The sequence below is a fragment of the Quercus robur genome, chromosome 8 (assembly GCF_932294415.1).
Source record: "Quercus robur chromosome 8, dhQueRobu3.1, whole genome shotgun sequence".
Lineage (NCBI taxonomy): Eukaryota > Viridiplantae > Streptophyta > Magnoliopsida > Fagales > Fagaceae > Quercus > Quercus robur.
Window position 1 is genome coordinate 30,871,288 of NC_065541.1, and position 18,876 is coordinate 30,890,163.

The window sequence follows — 18,876 nt, forward strand, 5'->3', positions numbered from 1 at the left end:
ACCATGCAACACACAATATGTGATCTTCCCCCAAGGACATTTAAATTCAACTCTATGGCTTATGACCAATGCAGTGACATAGTAAATATAAATTGCAACAACTCAATGTTTAGGTATTCTGTTCTCAGAATTATTTAATCAACCTTGGTCTTTTCAACAAAGTAACACTCTCTACAAGGTCATCCTTGACAGATCCCCATTTTATGTCCTATGCAATTGCCCGTTTACAATGGACCACTAAGATCCCTACAGCTACAGGTCATTTAGTGTCAAGTTCTCAACTTAATATCTAGAAACCTATACTAATTATTCTACGTTTCTACTCACTAAATATGTAAGCATACCATGACTCAGTCAGCCCACTTCCCTGCTTGTTAGGTCTATTTTCAACATTTTAGGAGTTAATTCTACTTAATTTCCTGCTTGGTGAGTCGTTTTCAACTTTTAGGAGTTAGTTCTAGATCCATTTATATGAGAATGACTCTACCAAACTTGAAACTATACCTAGGTCCAGTATTAGCTCTAAGCAATAGTCAGGATTCTACATTAGACCATAAGGCTTAAATTTCATCAAATAAAAACCAAGTACAACAAAATCCAATGAAGTATACAGGATGTATACCCTAAGTTTCTAGTACAAACAACAAATTACAAATACTATGAGAACAGAAAGCTTTGGAGGCCTAGGCGCATTCAATAACATCCAATAATACAACAACCCTATTAATTGAAATTTAAGACTCTACATGGACAACTCTTGGCATTCAAAATATCCTTCTATCTCTCTCTCTCTCTCTCTCTCCATAAAAGGAACATAAAACAAGATGGTACAGAATTCCAAAACACTAACGAAAGCGTGAAAATTGTTTGGTTTTAGCAATAAAGAAAGCATACTTGAAAGATTAATCTTAATTTGTGGGATAGAACACTAATGAATTCATACAAAAGCAATTCAATTAGCATTAACAGAAACTAACAAAAAGGTACCAAACAAAAGGGTACCAAACAAAAGTAAAGTCATTGAGACATCTTATCACCAAATTGTCTTACTATTTTAAAAGAGATTTTCTCATTTGGTTCAAGATTCAAATGAATGATGGAAGATTTGAGAACCAGCATTTAACAAAAAGATAAAAAAAGTATATGATTCACAGTCAACATAAAACAAATGAAAAAACAAAGATAGATTGAAGTAACAGTCAACATATTATAACTCACACATTAAAGAGAATGAAAGACAAAGATAGATTAATCCCCCTCTGATAATCATAAAACAAATGAAAAACATTGAAAATTAATATAAACAATTGAAGATTAATAATTGAAAGTTCAATTAGTGTATAAAACACTATGAACATTTAGACCCCCAATTAACAGAATACCAATTCAAGCTTAATATCAAACAATTAGTGTGCGAAATATGAACATAAGCTTAATACAAAATTGATAAACAATCTAAAGCAAATAAAAACACATTCACAATAAAAATTAAATGGCAAAGATGAAGGGAAGAGAGATGCAAACACAAGGACAACACAACGATGTGTTATCGAAGAGGAAATCGAAACCCTCGGCGTAAAACCTCTTCACCGCCCTCCAAGCGGTAAATAATCCACTAAAGAATGTAGTTGGGATACATGAACAACAGAAGACCCTCCAAGCCTAATCTACCCAATGTACCTAAGCCCTCCAAGCTCCTACTCCAACAAGGTTACACTAAACTTATTTCTTCTTTAGCTTACCGGATTTCGCTACTTGACCATAGCATCAACCAATATGAAATTGGTCCCTTCTTAACTGCTTCCCAAAGTACCAAATGGCCTTCTCACAGATATGGATATGGTGAGAACAGGTTTTGGTAATGTGCCTCTCAAGGATGTAACAATGGAGATGAAGAGAGTAGAGGAATTTGAAGAGTCTCTATGTGAAGATTGTGGATGAATCAATCTTGTTTTTCTCTAGGGTTTCTCTCTCAAAATTCTCTCTGGAAGCTCTTAATATTTCATGTGTATAAGGGTCTATATATAGTGGGATGAGAAAGGAATGCGAAGAGTCAGTTTTTTCTAAACAGGGTGGTCTGGCGACTTGGCCTCGCGACTGTACTGAGTCGCGAGTTCAAGTCGCGAGCTAATGGCCTGGCCAGCCTGGGACTTTTGTCCTGTAGTGCAACAGCTGGTATGACTCTTCAGCTCCCCTGCATGCTTCGCACGTGTGCCAGCTTTGGCAACTTGCCAGTCGCGAGTCAGCCGTGAGTCCTAGTCGGGAGTCTTTGCATCCTTGCACAATCTTGAGCATTTCTTCACACTCTCTTACTCACTACCCTTACATGATTCCCATACAGGGTTACTAATTGCTAAAATACAAGCAAATTTGGCATGGAATAAAGCCAACAAGATGTTTGATAAAATTCAACCTTACAATAATCATAAAACAAAAGTTACAAACTTTGCTGTGCATTTAGTCTCTATTTTCAATGTCAATGCATAGATTAATATAAGAAACTTCACAAAATGGAAATCATGAAATTCATGTCATGGCTTAAACTCTAATGAAAGCAGCAATATATTCTCTATTTTCAATGTCAGTGCATACACTCATACTGTTTGCAACAAATACAAATTCTACAATAAATGATGAAAGGAAACGATATCAACATGAAGTTCAATGTCCACACCTATCACAGAAATGGAAAATATTTATATAAACTATACTTTTGTATATTAATAAATAAATTTTATTAATAGAACAGGTTACTTCATGTTCATGATGATAAGCACACCATAACCTAAAAGAATTATGTACAAAGCTAAGTGATTATGTGAAATCTAGAAGGGGGGCTATTTGTAAGCACCCCAAGCACGAGACCAATCAACCAAAGTTCTAATCAACAATGATTCTAACCGAGTATTTAATCAATTTGTATCTTCAAAAATACAGCTACTTTGCTCCTTCCACAGTAGCCATTTGTTTTGGCAATATGAAACAAAACTTTTTCAACAACCCATTTTCAAATAGTAAAAATTTAACTAGCACTTATTATCATCTTTTCTTCCCTATCATCTTTCCTTCCCTACGCAAAATCTGAACCTGTGTCCTATCCATAAAACAAATGAAAAAAATTGAAGATTTTGGTAATGCGAGATCCCCCTCTGATAAACATCAATTTCCCACAAAATAAATGCAGTACAAAACAGTAAAATCACAGAGCAACATACTTGTAATCAACGGCGGCAGGTACGGTGAGGGTTCGAAAAGGGTAAGACAGAGCACCAGGGTACCGGCAATGGCGACTGATTGAAAAGGGTGAGGGAGATTGATGGAGGGTGGGGGAGAGTGAGAAAGCATGATCGCAGAGAACGACGGAGAGTGTAGAGGGAGAGTGATGGCAGAGAGAGAGGGAGAGTGAACAGGCAAAGAGTGGACAGGCGTTGTGAGACGTTGGGTTTGAAAAATGTAAAGCAAACTCAATTTTCTAATTACCGAGTTATGTGTTTATAAACGACCATTTTTTGATTGGAAAAGGCCACGTCCGCTTTGATAGCGTGGCACAAGGCTGAAGCTAACTCGACTATAATATAATCAAGTTATTCAATAAATCTCGACTTCCGTACTATCGAGTTACAAAAGAGGGGCATTTCCGTAATTAGTTTAGGAAAGAGGGCAGAATGCTGCTTTTTTGCCCAAAAATGGCATTTGCCAATTTTTTTCCTTAAATATACTACGTTATTAAAGCAAAGCTCATTAATATGTAAAACGACCCCATGCATTGCGTGGGTTAAACACTAGTATTTCATAATGACCAATCTAAATTAGATTGGAAAAAGTCTTAGTTAATTATAATGTTGCATTACAACAACATAAGCTCATTTGCTCATGTAATAGCTAGAATTGTTTTTTAAAAAATAGCAGCCTGATTTCTAATGTTTAAAATAATATAGTTGATTATGGCGACTCAAATTTTCTTATGTCACTGTTCCGAAAAGACTCCAACATTAGCACAAGCATCAAATTTTAAAAGTTTACATATGATGATGCCGTAATATCACCAGTGAGCAGCACAATCCACGCTCGCTCCAGCTAGCAACCTGCAAGAAGAAAGAAGTGATCTCGCCGTGGGCACCGGTGTGGTGTCGACCAAATACCCTCCGACGGTCAAGTTAGAATTGTTCTCAACTCTAGAGTGCTAGAGAGGGTAAATTATGCGTACCTTGATTTGCAAGCGTATTGAGGCTTTTATAGTAGAAGAAAGTCGGCTTCTCCTCCTTGGACTAGAAGTCTTTTCCTTATGGGAATCCCCTTGAGTAATCCCAAACGTGATGGACAAGACATTTCCTTGTAGAAGGGATTAACGCGCGTATCTTCCGGAATGTTCCTTGCGCTAGGTTTCTAGTTTCCTTGGAGACCACACGTGCGCACCAAGAGTATGGAACTGCTCTAGGCCACTGGGCTCTACCGTTGCCGGCCCATGGGCTCGGATCCGTCAGGCCTAATGTCGTGAAAGTCCATTGCGCTAAATTTTGCCCCTTCAGCTGCCCCCTTCACCCTATGGGTCCGTCAATTCTTATATGGACGAACCCTTAGGGTGACGGTTTGATATTGTTTGGATTTCACGGTCAGAGAAAGTTTAGGATGGTGCCATATGATTACTAAAGTTGACGGTTTTCTAGGAGAAGACAGATTGCGACTATTTTTATGGCAAATAGCCAAGCATTTATGAGCATGCCACGTGTCGCATTTTGATTGGATTTTCTATCGGATCAAAGCGTCGCTTCGTCTTCTGTGCACTCTAGGTATATATATAACACCTCTTAATCCTCATTTCTTCATTTCACAGCCAAAACAAATTGTCAGAGCGCAACCGTCATCTTTGTTAGAACAGTCCGTCGCCCATACAAAACTGTCGATCATACAACCGTCAACTTCCAATTACTTCTAGAACGGTGAGTATTACTATTATTATGTGCAAGTTTTTGTATTTGGCAATTATATTCAGATAGATCTTATACAACCGTCAATACTCTTAGATCCATCAGTCTTAGGTTTTGCCGTCATTGTAGGAAATGTCTAGTGCGTCAAGTAACCAGTCAATGGTTCGTGACGGGACGGAATACAAGGAAGTATACCCGTCCGGTCATAAAGACCAAGAGAGTCCTGGCGAAGAGAGGAGTCCGTTCGCCTCTTCCTCGTCCTTAATAAATGAGGATACGGAGATGGTCGAAGTAGAAGAATCGTCTGATGATGGCGAGGATCTACCATCGGAACCCGTCGTCTGTGCTGATGGACTTAGGGAGTTCATCATGCTATCAGAGTGGAAGGTGCACAAATTTACATCCGTCATTAAGGAGAAACACTTCAACACATTTAGGGTCAACTTTCAAATTCCTGACTACATTCCAATCCGTCTGCCCTACGTATCAGAGAAATGCTATTACGACGGGGTGGAAGGTGTCGGAGTGTATGAACAGATGCTGAAGGTGGGGCTTAGATTTCTGCTAAGTAGACTGCATAGAGAGCTTTTAAAGTATCTGGGTCTGTCCGTCAACCAGATATCCCCAAATGCCTGGAGGGTCTTCATTGCCATGGAGATACTCTATGGTGCAATAACTGACGGTGCACGGAGGCTAACGGTGCGTGAATTCCTTCATTGCCACCGTCCAGACGAGATTGACAAGTCAAGGGGAATTTATAGTTTTGCCAGTAGGAGCCCGTTGCTGAAGGTCATTTTTGAAACACCAGACTCAAATAGAGACTAGAAGAGTCGCTATTTCTTCATGGAGGGTGACGGATGGATGAGCCATCCAGGGGAGACAGAGTTTATGCCCGTCGACACAACTTGGGGTGTTTTACATTCATCTCGTATGAACCCGTCACATTATGCTTGATCTATTACATTCGTCAGCTTTGGCTGTTTTCTCTAACCGTCTACTTCATCTGCAGGTAGACGGCACCCCCAAGTCAACGTTGAAGAGTTTGGCTTCCTAGAAAGAATTTTCCAGAAGACGAAGCCGGAAGAACAGACTTGGGAAAAGTTGGTAAATCCAAAAACAATCCATTGGTATTGTGACGGTCTCGAACCTACCCGTGAGGCCATTAGATACGACGAAAGAGTTCACAGACGTAAGTCCGTCAGCTTTTACTTTTCGTAAGTAGTTTTAATTTATGTAGATAGCTTCATCCGTCCTGTATTGCAGAAATGGACGATGCAAAGAGGAGGGCACTGATAAGATCACAGGCCGTCAAGCAAAAGGAGACGGGCGAGGTTGTGGTTCCTAAGGGGATGGTGTCGTCGACGAAGAGGAAGCAGCCGTCCAAGTCGGACCATCCACATAAGCAGCAGAAGGTTCCTTTGGAACCCGTTGTGGGCTTAATGGCTGAGGGTGCGAAGACCGTCACCCCAGCAAAACAAGGGTCCGACAAGGGCTTAATGAAGGCCCCGTCCATCAACTAGGAGAAACCTCCTCCTCTTCTCCATGATGACTCCAAATTTGCCTTGGAGAAACTTTCGTCAATAATTTTCTCGGAGGATTATGAGGACCTGGGCAATCATTCGATGGAGGTAATGGGGGAGACGGGTCTGTTTGCTGTTACTCAGGTAACTTTATCCGTTGATTTGTGTCCGTCAACTTTTCTTAGCCTTCTGTTTAACACCCTTTTAACTTGTTTATTTCAGTCCTTGGTTATGATGAAGGGCCTAATGGACCGGTGCCTAAACCGTGAGGCGACTCTGGAACGTGTACGGGCAAAGGCAAAGCAAACGGAAGACGAACCCGGTCAACTTCACAAGTGGAAGTCTACAACGGAAAAGAAGTTTGACTTGTCAGAGCAGTCGAGAAAAGAGCTTGAGCAGAGGACGGAGGAAGCTGGGAAGGCCTTGGAAGCCAAGGACAAGGAAATAAAGGACTTGAAGGAAAAGCTCCATCAAGCCAAGGAGGATGTTTTCCGTGAATACCGAGACTCCGATGCTTTGTTGAGAGAGCTGGGGGGTTCGTTTCTCCAAGGCTTCGATGATGCACTCCGTCAGCTTAAAAAAGCCTACCCTGACCTGGATGTATCAATGATAAACGTCAATGATCAAGATCAGACGTCTGCTCTGCTCGTCGCTTCAGAGAATACGGACGACCTATTTGGTGATGATATGGTTCAGGGTGACGGAGAATCAGTCCCGTCGAAGGATGCCCAAGTTGCCGACCCAAAAAAGTAGACTGATATTACTTGTCTTTTTTGTACTTTAATTTGAGAACAATCCGTCCTTTTTTGTATTAAACAGTTGCCCCGTGGGCTTTTTATCTGTTTATTAATGCTATACTTTATTTTTATGCTTTCTATTACTGTTTGGAACTTTCTTAAATATTCGTCCTCCTCATGAAGGAGAGATTAAGAAAATACTCGTCTATCCGAGTGTATTTCTAGCCAACGTTCAATCCGTCCACAGTGTGGAGTTCTATTATTTTTTTAGTATTGATTGATCCATCCATTTGGATGATCCGTCTTCCTTGAGGACAGGTATAACATCCCCTGGGTGGTTCGTCAACTTTTCACAATCTTGGTAATCCGTCTACTTTGTATGAGATAATTACATACTTCGTATGATCCGTCCACTTTTGGACTTGTAATTTAGTTTACCGTTTCGGTGGTCCGTCCACTTTGTGGACAGTTTTTTCATCACCTTAGTGATCCGTCCACTTTGTGGACAGTTTTTTCATCACCTTAGTGATCCGTCCATTTTGTGGACTTGTAATTTCACCGTTTTGGTGATCCGTTCACTTTGTGGATAGTTTTTTCATCACCTTAGTGATCTGTCCACTTTGTGGACATGTAATTTCACCGTTTTGGTGATCCGTCCAATTCGTGGACAGTTTTTTCATCACCTAAGTGATCCGTCCACTTTGTGGACAGTTTTTTCATCACCTTAGTGATCCGTCCACTTTGTGGACATGTAAATTAGTTCACCATTTTGGTGATCCGTCCAATTTGTGGACATGTAAATTAGTTCACCGTTTTTGTGATCCGTCCAATTTGTGGACTTGTAAATTAGTTCACCATTTTGGTGATCTGTCCACTTTGTGGGCAGTTATTTCACCGTTTTGGTGATCCGTCCACTTTGTGGGTAGTTATTTCACCGTTTTGGTGATCCATCCACTTTGTGGGCAGTTATTTCACCGTTTTGGTGATCCGTCCACTTTATGGACAGTTCATTCATCACCTTAGTGATCCGTCCACTTTGTGGACTTTGTTGCCTGTATAATATATACATTCGTAATAAACATCCATGTGAAAAATCAAAGTTGTGTCTGAATATTCTTCTTTAAAGAAAATGCGTTTGTAGAAAAAGTACCTGCCCCCTTGGGCTTAAAAAGGCACAAAAAGATTGTAGCAAAAGTGAAAAGGAAAGACTAGTAAATTGTAGCTAAAAGATTAGAATAAAATAAAGTTGGAAATCGCCAGTTCCCCATATTTTCCTCTACTGGTAGTATTTTCGAAGATGCTCCGTGTTCCAAGGGTGCTGCAGCTTTTGTTCGTCCATCGTCTCGAGGTGGTAGGTTCCCTTCCTTTGCCATGACGCGATCCTGTAGGGTCCTTCCCAGTTAGGGCCGAGTTTTCCTTGTGAAGGATCTCTAGCGGCACCCATTACTTTCCATAGTACGAGGTCCCCGACCTGGAAGTCCCTATGCCTCACTTTGTTGTTGTAGTATTTCGCCATGAGATCCTGATAGCGCACCAACCTCTGTTCTGCTGTCGCCCTGACTTCGTCCAGTAGATCAAGCTGGAGGCGCATACCTTCTTTGTTCATATTCTCATCGTAGCTCTCCACCCGGTAACTCGTGAGCCCCACTTCTGCGGGAATGACAGCTTCGGTTCCATATGCTAGTCGGAATGGTGTTTCTCTAGTAGGTGTTCTTGCTGTGGTCCGATATGCCTATAGGACGCTAGGTAGTTTGTCTGGCCAGATACCCTTTGCCCCCTCAAGACGGGTCTTGATTATTTTGAGCAGGGACCTGGTCGTGACCTCAACTTGCCCGTTTGCCTGTGGGTGTGCGGGTGACGAGTAGTGATTCTTGATCCCTAGCTCCGCGCAGAAGTCTCTGAACATGCTGTTGTCGAATTGCTTACCGTTGTCAGAGACCAGTACCCTGGGTATCCCGTACCTGCATATGATATTTCACTAGACAAAACTTTGGATGCTTTTCTCCGTGATGGTGGCTAAAGCTTCTGCCTCTACCCATTTAGTGAAGTAGTCTATGCCGACGACCAAGAATTTCAGCTGCCGGATAGCCGTCGAAAATGGGCCCATAATATCAAGTCCCCATTGTGCGAACGGCCAGGGTGCCGTCATAGGTGTCAGCTCTTCGGACGGCTGCCTGATGAAATTGCTGAACCTCTGGCATTTGTCGCAAGATTGGACATAAGCTTGCGCATCCTTCATCATTGTAGGCCATTAGTATCCTGCTCGGATCAATTTGTGTACCAGTGATCGTGCGCCTGAGTGGTTTCCGCAGATGCCCTCATGTACTTCTCTCATCACATAGTCTGCTTCTTCTTGGCACAAACACCTTAGGTACGGTCGAGAGAAGCCCCTTTTATATAGGACATCCTTCATCAGCACGAACCGTGACGCCTGGACCTTCAGCTTTCTTGCGGCGCCCTTTTCCTCTGGTAACACCCCGTCCCTTAGGTAGGAGATCAATGGCGTGGTCCAGTTATGTTCAGAGTTCACCACCTGCATATTTGTCCCGTCATCGATAAGTGAAGATATTTGGACGAATGATAATACCTGTTCGGGAACCAGCATGAATTCAGCTGATGCAGCTTTCGCTAGCTGATCAGCCCATTCATTCTCTTCTCTTGGGACCTGAATGAATTCGACTTCGAGGCTGTTGATTCGATACCTCACTTCTTCCAGATATCTCTTCATTCTATCGTTCTTGCACTCGTAGTCACCATTGATCTGATTTGTTACCACTTGTGAATCGCAGTGGACAATTATGTTTTTTGTTCCCGCGGCCCTTGCAAGGTCTAGCCCCGCGACCAGGGCTTCATACTCTGCCTCGTTGTTGGTTGTTGGGAAATCCAGTCGGATCATGCATTGTATCGTGTCCCCCTACGGAGTTTTAATCACTACTCCGACTCCTTCGGCTTGTTTGTTTGAGGATCCGTCTGTATGGATACTCCACTGTTCCTTCTCTTCTACCAACTGGTTCCCCTCGAGTGTGAACTCGGCGATGAAGTCAGCTACTGCCTGTCCTTTTATGGCCGTCCGCAGGCGGTACTGGATGTCGAATTCGCTTAGCTCTATTGCCCACAAGGCCATCCTTCTTGCTGCTTCTAGGCTATTCATGGCTTTTCTCAGCGGCTTGTCCGTTAAGACAATGATTGTATGCTCCTGGAAGTATGGCTTAAGCCTCCGCGCAGCGATTGCTAACGCGAAAGCCAACTTCTCCATTTGAGAGTACCTCTCTTCTGCTCCACGAAGCGCACGGCTGGTAAAGTAGACGGGTTTCTATATCCCGTCCTCCTCCCTTACCAAGGCTGCGCTTACTGCGGCACTTGAGACTGCCAAATAAAGGTAGAGTTCCTCTCCGTGTATGGACGGACTGAGCAGTGGTGGAGACGAGAGATACGTCTTTAAGTCGTTGAAAGTCGTTTGGCATTCATCCATCCACTCAAATGACTTTCTCAGAGTGCGAAAGAATGGCAAACACCTATCCGTCGCCCTTGAGACGAACCTGTTTAGTGCTGCGATCTTTCCATTTAGACTTTGGACCTCCTTGACCATCCTTGGTGGTTCCAACTCCATTATCGCCCGTACCTTCTCCGGGTTGACCTCTATTCCTCTTTGGGATACCATGTAACCCAAGAATTTTTCGGCCGTTACTCCGAACGCACACTTGTTCGGATTCAGCTTCATGTTGAACGATCGAAGCGTATCAAATGTTTCTCTGAGGTCGTCTAGGTGATCTTCTTCGTGCATGCTTTTAACCAACATGTCGTCAACATAAACCTGAACGTTCCTGCCAATCTAATGTGCAAACATCTTGTTCATTAGCCTTTGGTATATTGCTCCAGCATTTTTGAGTCCAAAAGGCATCACCTTGTAGCAGAATAATCCCTGACTTGTGACGAAAGAGATCCTCTCCTGATCAAATTCGTCCATCCTAATCTGGTTGTAGCCAGAGAAAGCGTCCATGAAGCTGAGGAGCTGGTGTCTTGCGGTCGAATCCACAAGGGTATCTATCCGTGGGAACAGGTAGCTGTCTTTGGGACAAGCCTTGTTGAGGTCTGTGAAGTCTACGCACATCCTCCAGCTTCCGTTGGCTTTTTTAACCATAACGACATTCGCCAGCCAGTCAGGATAATATACTTCCCGGATGAAACCTGCCTCCAGTAACTTCCGAACTTCCTCGACTATGGCCTTATCCCGCTCCTGGGCGAAGACTCGTTTCTTTTGCCGGACTGGAGGGAAGGAAGGCGACACATTCAACTTGTGGACCATGACCGATGGGTCAATTCCCGGCATGTCTTCATGATTCCAGGCAAAAACGTCTTGGTTATTTCTTAGGAAAGTTGTGATCGTCTGGCGTACGGGCCAACTGGCTAGTGTGCCAATCTTAGTCATTCGTTCAGGCCGTGTGTCGTTAAGTCTTACTTCTTCTAGCTCTTCAACTGGCTCTGCTAATGCTCGCTGCTTCCCAATGCACATCGTCTGCTACTGATCCTCCATCTCTAACATGGCGATATAGCATTCTCGTGCTGCTACTTGATTCCCCCGCAGTTCTTCTACCCCATATTTCGTCGGGAATTTGATCATTAGGTGGTATGTTGAGGTTACCGCCTTCTAGGAATTAAGAGTGGGTCGCCCGAGGATGGCGTTGTAAGCGGACGAGCAGTCGACTACGAGAAACGTTATCTCCTTAGTGATCTGCTGAGGATAGTCACCCGCCGTCACAGCTAGCGTTATTGCGCCCAAAGGGAAGACCTTCGTACCCCCAAATCCTACGAGTGGGGCATTCGTTGGGGACAATCGTTCCTTGTCAATCCTCATCTGCTGGAATGCTGGATAGTACAGGATGTCTGCTGAGCTGCTGTTGTCGACGAGGACCCGGTGCATATTATAATCCCCAATCTGCAGGCTGACTACTAGCGCGTCGTCATGAGGATGGTGAAGTCTCCGAGCGTCATCCTCTGAAAAGTTTATGACGGGATTATCTATTCGCGGCATCTTTGGTACGGATCCTGTGAGTTGGACGTTATAGACCATCCTGAGGTAGGTTTTGCGGGCTTTTTTGGAAGATCCGGTTGCAGCTGTGCCCCCTACGATCATTCGTATGTCTCCTATGGGTGGTTTAGGGCGGTCGTTCTCCCTTCGTGGAGCCTGTTCTTCTGGTGTATCAGTTCTTTCCCTACTAACGAACCTCTATAGTTTCCCCTGCCTGATTAGGGCCTCAATCTGCTGCTTCAAGTTGTAGCAGTTAGCTATGTCGTGCCCGTGGTCCCGGTGAAAGTGACAATACTTGTCTCTCGGTCTTTTGTTGGGGTCTCCCTTCAACTTTCCAAGGAAGGTCAATGCTCCTTCATTTTTTATTTGCATCAATACTTGGTCGATTGGGGTGGTTAACGGGGTGAAATTGGTGAACCTTCCAGTGGGGGGTCTAGAGCGCTTTTCATCACGTTGATCCCCAGTTTTAGCGACCTTTCGCCCCCTGTCTTGTCTCGTGTCTTCCTGGATTTCCCTCTTCTTGGGCCTTTCCTCGCGGGCCAGCAGCGCATCTTCTGCATTCATGTACTTGGTAGCCCTGTAGAGAACGTCCGTCATGGTTTTTGGGTCATTCTTGTATAAGGAAAACAAGAACTTACCCTTCCGTAGCCCGCTAGTGAACGCGGCTACGAGTATTTTATCGTCAGCTTCGTCAATCGAAAGGGCTTCTTTGTTGAAACGAGTTATGTAAGCTCACAGCGTCTCGTCTTCTCGCTGCTTGATGTTCATTAAGCAAGCGGTGGACTTTTTGTATTGATGTCCGCCTATGAAGTGTGAGGTGAACAGGGCGCTCAACTCCTTGAAAGTATTGATGGAGTTTGGTGTCAACCTACTGAACCAGACCCTCGTAGGCCCCTTCAGCGTGGTCGGGAACGCCCTGCACATGATCTCGTCTGGTACGCCCTAAAGGTGCATCAGGGTCTTGAAGGTCTCTAGATGATCGAGTGGATCCTTGACCCCATCGTAACTTTCGATCTGCGGCATCCGGAACTTTTGTGGCAGGGGGAATGAGTTAACGGACGCGGTGAATGGTGAGTCGGTTCTGTTCACTAAATTATCGAGATTACAAGATACTCGCCCCTTGAGGGCGTTCATCATGACCTTCATCTGCTCCTTCATCGCCTGCATCTCGGCGACGATAAGCGGGGGGGGGGGGGGCAAAATCCATGAGAGACGGAAGGCTCACGTTTTGCCGCTCTGGTCGGCTTGGGGCATTGCTGCCCTCAGGCTTCTCCTGCTCCCTTCGCTCGGCACTGTTACCTTCCTGGTTTTGCTCCTGAAGGTTGGGTCTTACATCCCTTTGTCGTAGCTGCTCCTCCAGATCGTGGTTCTGCTTTGTGAGTCGTTCTACTGCTGTCATGAGAGTCTGGACCTGCCTTTCTAATGTAGTAGATCTTAGTGGATCGTCTTCTTGAGCGTTGTTAGTGGTAGCCATCGAGCGAGTGAGTACCATGCGACTCTTATGTCCAAGAGGCGATGATCTGGCTTAAACTTTTCGTGGTTCCCCACAGACGGCGCCAACTGATGATGCCGTAATATCACCAGTGAGCAGCATAATCCACGCTCGCTCCAGCTAACAACCTGCAAGAAGAAAGAAGTGAACTCGCCGTGGGCACCGGTGTGGTGTCGACCAAATACCCTCCGACGGTCAAGTTAGAATTGTTCTCAACTCTAGAGTGCTAGAGAGGGTAAATTATGCGTACCTTGATTTGCGAGAGTATTGAGGCTTTTATAGTAGAAGAAAGTCGGCTTCTCCTCCTTGGACTAGAAGTCTTTTCCTTATAAGAATCCCCTTAAGTAATCCCAAACGTGATGGACAAGACATTTCCTTGTAGAGGGGATTAATGCGCGTATCTTCCGAAATGTTCCTTGCGCTAGGTTTCTAGTTTCCTTGGAGACCACATGTGCGCGCCAAGAGTATGGAACTGCTCTAAGCCATTGGGCTCTACTGTTGCCGGCCCATGGGCTCGGATCCGTCAGGCCCAATGTCGTGAAAGTCCATTGTGCTAAATTTTGCCCCTTCAACATATTTTATTAGAAGGTATTGAATCAAGATTCATTAGATTAGTTTGCACAGCATATGTACTATTACAATGGTCGTGCTCTTTCTTTCTTTATTTTTTGCATAGAAGCTGTAATCTAGTCTTTGAGAATGAATGAATTACATCTTTCAACCAATCCTTTATTTTAGATTTTCTTTCTCTAAATTTTAACATGTTTAATTTGACTGCCAAATCCCATTACAGAATTGGCCGTATATCCCTCTTGAGCATTTCATCAAACAATTGTATAGCACTCTCAAAAGCACGTTAAAACAGGTTTTGATAATTTTACCACAACCAACTCTACCCAATCCACCACATGTTTCATACATTGGGTAACCCCAAAAATTAAACCAAACTATGAAATTCAAATAAAGACTCACACATGGAATCATGGATGATTGGGAACAAGGGCGGTGGCACTTGAAGGCCAGGGTGGTCCTGTGACCACCCTGACTTGAAATTTTTTTTATATATATAATAATTTAAAATTTTAATTTGTCTACCCTTCAAAAAAAATTTGGGAACACCCTCAGTTTTTTTTTATGCCAATAAAATTAAACTTTGCTCCATAATTTGTTCTACTTAACAATATATTTTGGCTTTCAAGAAAAAAGAAAAAGCCCAAAAAAATATTTTGAACTAAAATCTAAAAAAAACAAAAAAAAAAAAATTATAACATAGCAAGCCCAAAAAATTATAACATTGCTTGGTTGTGTACGTTAAAAGAGATGTAACTTGTAGCACTGATAATGAGACTATTATGCAATGATTTCAAAATATAAAAACTTGTAGAAGGAAATTGTAAATTTTATGTATTTGTGTGTTTTTTTTTATTGTTGTTGTTGTTGTTGTCAATATATGAACTTCTTTTTTTATTAGATTGTGTAATTTATGCTTCTTAAGGAACAACCTGAAAAAAATTCCTAGAGCCGCCACTGATTAGGAAAAAAGATAGCAAAAAAAAAAAAACCAACCCATTCCAGTGGCAAGGTGACGGCAGAAATAATGGTGGCTGTCGACGGTGCAGCACCAACTAGTGACAATGGCTTTGGCTTGATTGCCTCCTCTTTCTCTTTCTCCTAACTACGCCGGCCGTAGGTCTCTCTCAGTCTCTCTCCCTCTCATGTGGTTCAGTCCTTGGATATTTGGTGATTTTTTTTTTTTTTTTTTGAAGAGGGGTATTTGGTGATTGAAAGTTCAAGTGAGATGGGTAAAGTTTGTGGAATAAATTGGTCAAAAAAAAGTTTAGGGGGGTGTCATGACCACTCCCTCAAAGTTTTTTTTTTTTTTTTGAGGGTTCCCACTCCCTTAAAGTTTAGGAGGCGTATGAGCATTTTTCCCAAACTATTTCATTTTTTAATGTTTGGTAGCATCCTTAAATGTGTTAAAAAAAATAATCTCCTAACTTCCTTTATTTAGCTTGCCATAAGATAAAGTAGTTTTCTTAAAAAAATTTGGTGGAAAACAATTTCTAATAAATAAGTCTTACTTTTTATATTGATCAAAGATAATTTTCCTTTAATTCAGTTTTTCTAATGCTAACAAACATGGAAAAACATAGAAAACTATCTTAACACAAATGAATTATAGTTAAGTGTCCATTTTTGTTATAGGATTATCGTTAAGTGTCCAAAAACTCTATCATTTTGCTTTGCTTTGATGTTTTCGAATTAAAAAGAAAAAACTCCAACAAAATCTACGTTTCTTATTTTTTGGTTGTAGCTATTTCATTTGCTGGATTGAAAATGTAAACCAAGTTTTCTCATATTCGGTTGAATGAAAACATTGAGTTTGTGATGGGTTTAATGTCTGTTCCTTATGTTTTTAGTTTACCTTGTTCTTCCACCCCCCCCCCCCCCCCAACAAAATAATGATAATAATAATAACTAGTCACTAACCTGTGCGATGTACAGGATAGTTAAATAAAAATTAAAAGTATTTATTTTGCTTAAAGGTTTATGACTTGATTTAAAAAAAAAAAAATGTATAACTTGAAAATGAATGAAAATAAGTAATTTTTTGTTCAATATAATGGTTTAGAAATTTTTTTTTCTTTTTTATCATTGGTTCCACATAACACATCCCGGCATGAGCTATTCTATGGTGATGACTTCACACAATACTCAACTGCAATTGAATCTACTATCCACCACCAATATAATCTATGTTATCTTGATAGTAGATCTACAAATTGCATTCTCATATCCTCCATCATTTAGAAGGTAACTGAAGTAATGATTGTATGCAATGTATAAATTTTATTCTTTTACAATATAAAATAATTAAAATAAAATCTAATGTTCTGGAAATTTTTTGAAATAGAATTTTAATTTTCTTAAAACTTAGTTAATAGAATTTCTATTTTACCTAAAAGTGAACTATCACAATTAATGAGAATTTAACCATTTTTTTGCAAAGTAAAGATAACCATAGGCCCAAATTTTATTTTATAGCATAGGATATTACGGTTAGATTCGTGCCATATGTAATATGTTAATCTATTATGATAGTTCCAAATAACATCCTAATGCCTATCTACATGAGTTTTCTTTTTAATGATGCCATAAAGGATGGAGTTTAATAGAAGTCATTTAAGATCCAACATGTCCAATAAATTTTTTTTTAAAATGTAATTTCATAAGTCTTTCCATTGTAAATTTTTTTAATCATAAAATAGACTCTATCTAAACTCTAAAGGAAAGCATTCGGAATGATCACATCATTGATACTATATCATGATGGTTGCAAATAGCAATATATTATTATTCATGATTAATCGATGAACAATGAAACTGTGAATTAGCAATTTAACAATTCAAATACCAAGGTTAAACTACAACAACACATATACAAAAGATTCCAAATATTGGAACATACTTCTTCTGCCATTTTCATTATTCAATCAAAACCAGAGTTTCAAAGATAATTTCAATTCAATTAAACCCATTACATACATACACATGAACGTAAAGAATTCCCAAAATAAAAACAACAATCTCCAAAAGCCTCTTCCTAATACAATCATTATTTATTTATTTTTTTTTTCAAATTGTGCGTTCTTTAGTTCTTTTTCCTTTTACGTTTCATCAAACTTTTTTTAATTGACCAAAATATCTCTCATACATGTTAACATTAAACCTAATACGAAAATTTTACATACCTTTTGTTTTAAAGGTGCTCCAAGAACCAAAATCAATGCAAAAGACTGTACAGTAGAGTGGTGTTGGAAGAATAATCCCAAAAAAAAAAACTTTCTAAAATATAATATAGGAATGAAAAGCTGAGTTGAAATTGTAACAAATAATCCCTAAAAAAACTATTTATAATATAATATAGGGTTATGGATTCCTAATCAAATTTGATTATATAATTTTTTTTTTTTAAAGGATGAATATGTTAGTAGAGTCCGTTTGATATAAAATTTAAATCCTATTGAAATTAAAAATGATATATATTTGTTGAGTCTCATTTGATATAATTATAGAGTTTAAATCTTATTGAAATTATTATTTCTAATTACCATTAATATAAAAAAAAATGAAAAAAAGAAGAGAAACAAAACATGATTGATAGATATAAGGAAATATGATAGATTTTTAAAAAAAAAAATATCATCAACATAGAAATCATCAAATTAATGGAGATATATTCCCTTTTTTGAGACAGATTTATATTAATGGAGTTATTATATACATTGTTAGGATTATCTAAAAATTCCCTGATTAGGTGATAATTTAGGTCTCCTTTAAGTATAGTGGTTGTATAGCACTAAACAACTAATTTTTTTTTTTTTCAAAAGAAATTTAATAAAATTTTTTGCAATTTGGTGCTCTAAAATCGAAAGAATTAAATCAAATTAAATCAAAATAAAAAATGCTGATGTGGAAAATTGTGGAGAGATCAACCAAAAGTCAAAGGCTTTGGTTGTGTGTGTGTATATACATATATATATATATATATATATATATATAGAGAGAGAGAGAGAGAGAGAGAGAGAACAATCTTATGTGGCAGTCTATATGACATCCTAGGTAGTATCAATATTAATATTTAAAATATTATTGTTAACAGCATTAGATTTTTTTTGTCATCTAGTACTTAACATTGTAGAGGTCTTTTATACATCTAGGCTAAGGCTTTCTGTAGTGGGTAGAAGAGTTGAGTCTAGCTCGTTATCTCCGCGGGATCTACTCAGAGCCAGTTTGTGCACAAGAAAAGACACCCCTAAAAAAAGACAACAAGCAATGGATCCAATTGTCCCCTTTGAATGGTAAAATCTTGGGTCTCTTTCTACCAACCTCTCTAGCATGCATCCAATTGTCCCAGCCAATTTACTACCTATATTGGGTAAAGATGCTTTCCCAGCAAAGCACCTCCACCAAACCACACCTTTTTTGCAATCCTTTTGGTCGTGGGCCCACCTTCCTAGCATTAGCTAGGTTATAAGTTGGTGGTGCTCTAGCCATTACATCCTTACTTTCTTCCTTCACCTAGGAATGGCAACGGGTCGGGTTTGAGGTAGGCTTTTGTATGCCCGACCCGTCACTCACTACCCGCCTTCCGAACACCCACCTCGTT